Genomic DNA, 3408 nt, shown 5'->3' on the forward strand with positions numbered 1-3408 from the left:
CATAAAACCAGAGTTTGATATAAGCACAGGGACCGTTTCAAAAACCAACTTTGGAATAGACAAGACCTACCCCTTCCTCAGTGAAAGAGACTCAAAACCCCATATTTCCCGCAGAGGAATATATCTGACTAGTAAGAATCTTAAAACCTATGTATTGATATGTCTCCATAAGGGAATCAAGTGTGTCTAGAGTGGCATAAACATGGCAGCGAGAATCAGCTCAAACCCACTCTAAAAAGGAATTTCAAAAGCAAAACCAAAAAACAGGGAAATTCTTTACAATTCCTTCAGGGTGTCTGAGGAAACCTGGAAAGACCCTATCTACAATGACAGCTGGATGTGGCATAAGGCTGGACACTTGGGACTGAGAGGATTGGTGAGATTGGGTGAGCAAATGCAGACCCTTTCAAGCAATAATGCATGGCCCCCATTCCATGGGTCCCAACTCTCCAAGTTCAAGGGAATATTACTACAGCTATAACATGTACAGGTAACCTAGAGAATGTACACACTGTGAATACGAAAGGTTTCTAAAACTCAACGAATAGTCCCTCTCCTGGTGCTCCAGTATGACTTTCCAACTGCCTTACTATCAATCTCCCAACTTGGAGAGACAGGCCCTTTAACCTCCTGGTTTGCACAGGTTCCCAATTTGGCAGAGGATGGAAGGGACGAGGGAGAACCCATGAGAGAGTAGCTGTTAGGCATTTGGACGGGCACATGTCACTCTAATTTCCCGGCAGGAAGAAGAATTAACCAAAGTCTCAGCCACCCACCGGGAACCAGTATAGGACATGATCCAAAATTTTGGACTTGCGTTCAGCTCACAAAGAACGAGTTGAGAAATGGAGCTCAGGGGCACAGCAATTCACAAACAGGCAGAGTGATAAAGGACAACTATCGTCCAAAAATCTGTTGAGGGAAGTCAACGAGGCGGACTTGAAAGCGAGGCAAAATAGCAGGAAACAGATTTCAAGAGGTACGTTGGAATCGCCTGTAAAGCACAGGAAAAGGGGCACAACTTGGACAATGATGCACTTGGCCAAAAAGGGCGTATGCGTTTTCTCCTGAATATATTCAGGAGAAAACGCATACGCCCTTTTTGGCCAAGCAAGCAAGCGGGCAATGCAAATCTGCACTACAAAGAAGTATCACTTCCCACCAGTCAAAAGGGACATCCACAAAATGTGTAAAAACCAGAAAGGCAAGACAGGCCCTGGAGAACAGGGAGCCTTTTTATGCTGATGGTCGGGATGTAATTTGCCAACTGCCTCACTGGAGGAGTGCATTGTGTTCCCTAAAACAAGTACACAACAGAGCTACAGAGCCAAGGCCACTTCCAGTCTAGGGAATATACCTTGGGAAAACTGAAAATCAATAAGAAAGAGCCACCTCCAAATTTAGGGCTGCACTGACTACAAGAACCTCAACTTGGGTACACCTTAAATATCCCTGGAAATATAAAAATGGTTCAAAACATTGTGGTACTTACGTACGATGGAATATTCCTCAGCCATGAAATCAATGTCATAAGACCAGTAGCAGCAAAGTGAGTGGATTCAGGTACGATGATTCTAAGTGAAATAAGTCTCATAGAAAAAGAAACATATCATAAGATATCACTTATGAAGATCCTGTAAACATGGCTACACGTGAACTGAGTTAGGAAAGAGAACAGAGTCTCACATTTAGAAAACACTCTTATGCCTGCATAAAGGGGAAGGAGAGGTGGGGTGATGCATAAAACCAGAGTTTGATATAAGCACAGGGACCGTTTCAAAAACCAACTTTGGAATAGACAAGACCTACCCCTTCCTCAGTGAAAGAGACTCAAAACCCCATATTTCCCACAGAGGAATATATCTGAGTAGTAAGAATCTTAAAACCTATGTATTGATATGTCTCCATAAGGGAATCAAGTGTGTCTAGAGTGGCATAAACATGGCAGCGAGAATCACCTCAAACCCACTCTAAAAAGGAATTTCAAAAGCAAAACCAAAAAACAGGGAAATTCTTTACAATTCCTTCAGGGTGTCTGAGGAAACCTGGAAAGACCCTATCTACAATGACAGCTGGATGTGGCATAAGGCTGGACACTTGGGACTGAGAGGATTGGTGAGATTGGGTGAGCAAATGCAGACCCTTTCAAGCAATAATGCATGGCCCCCATTCCATGGGTCCCAACTCTCCAAGTTCAAGGGAATATTACTACAGCTATAACATGTACAGGTAACCTAGAGAATGTACACACTGTGAATACGAAAGGTTTCTAAAACTCAACGAATAGTCCCTTTCCTGGTGCTTCAGTTTGACTTTCCAACTGCCTTACTATCAATCTCCCAACATGGAGAGACAGGCCCTTTAACCTCCTGGTTTGCACAGGTTCCCAATTTGGCAGAGGACTGAAGGGACGAGGGAGAACCCATGAGAGAGTAGCTGTTAGGCATTTGGACGGGCACATGTCACTCTAATTTCCCGGCAGGAAGAAGAATTAACCAAAGTCTCAGCCACCCACCGGGAACCAGTTTAGGACATGATCCAAAATTTTGGACTTGCGTTCAGCTCCAAAAAAACGAGTTGAGAAATGGAGCTCAGTGGCACAGCAATTCACAAACTGGCAGAGTGATAAAGGACCACTATCGTCCAAAAATCTGTTGAGGGAAGTCAACGAGGCGGACTTGAAAGCGAGGCAAAATAGCAGGAAACAGATTTCAAGAGGTACCTTGGAATCGCCTGTAAAGCACAGGAAGAGGGGCACAATTTGGACAATGGTGCACTTGGCCAAAAAGGGCGTATGCGTTTTCTCCTGAATAAATTCAGGAGAAAACGCATACGCCCTTTTTGGCCAAGCAAGCAAGCGGGCAATGCAAATCTGCACTACAAAGAACTATCATTTCCCACCGGTCAAAACGGACATCCACAAAATGTGTAAAAACCAGAAAGGCAAGACAGGCCCTGGAGAACAGGGAGCCTTGTTATGCTGATGGGCGGGATGTAAATTGCCAACTGCCTCACTGGAAGAGTGCATTGTGTTCCCTAAAACAAGTAAACAACAGAGCTACAGAGCCAAGGCCACTTCCAGTCTAGGGAATATACCTTGGGAAAACTGAAAATCAATAAGAAAGAGCCACCTCCAAATTTAGGGCTGCACTGACTACAAGAACCCCAACTTGGGTACACCTTACATATCCCAGGAAATATAAAAATGGTTCAAAACATTGTGGTACTTACGTACAATGGAATATCCCTCAGCCATGAAATCAATGTCATAAGACCAGTAGCAGCAAAGTGAGTGGATTCAGGTACGATGATTCTAAGTGAAATAAGTCACACAGAAAATGAAACTTATCATAAGATATCACTTATGAAGATCCTGTAAACATGGCTACACGTGAACTGAGTTAGGAA

The sequence above is a fragment of the Mesoplodon densirostris genome, unplaced genomic scaffold, assembly GCF_025265405.1.
Source record: "Mesoplodon densirostris isolate mMesDen1 unplaced genomic scaffold, mMesDen1 primary haplotype scaffold_37, whole genome shotgun sequence".
NCBI classification, from domain to species: Eukaryota; Metazoa; Chordata; class Mammalia; order Artiodactyla; family Ziphiidae; genus Mesoplodon; species Mesoplodon densirostris.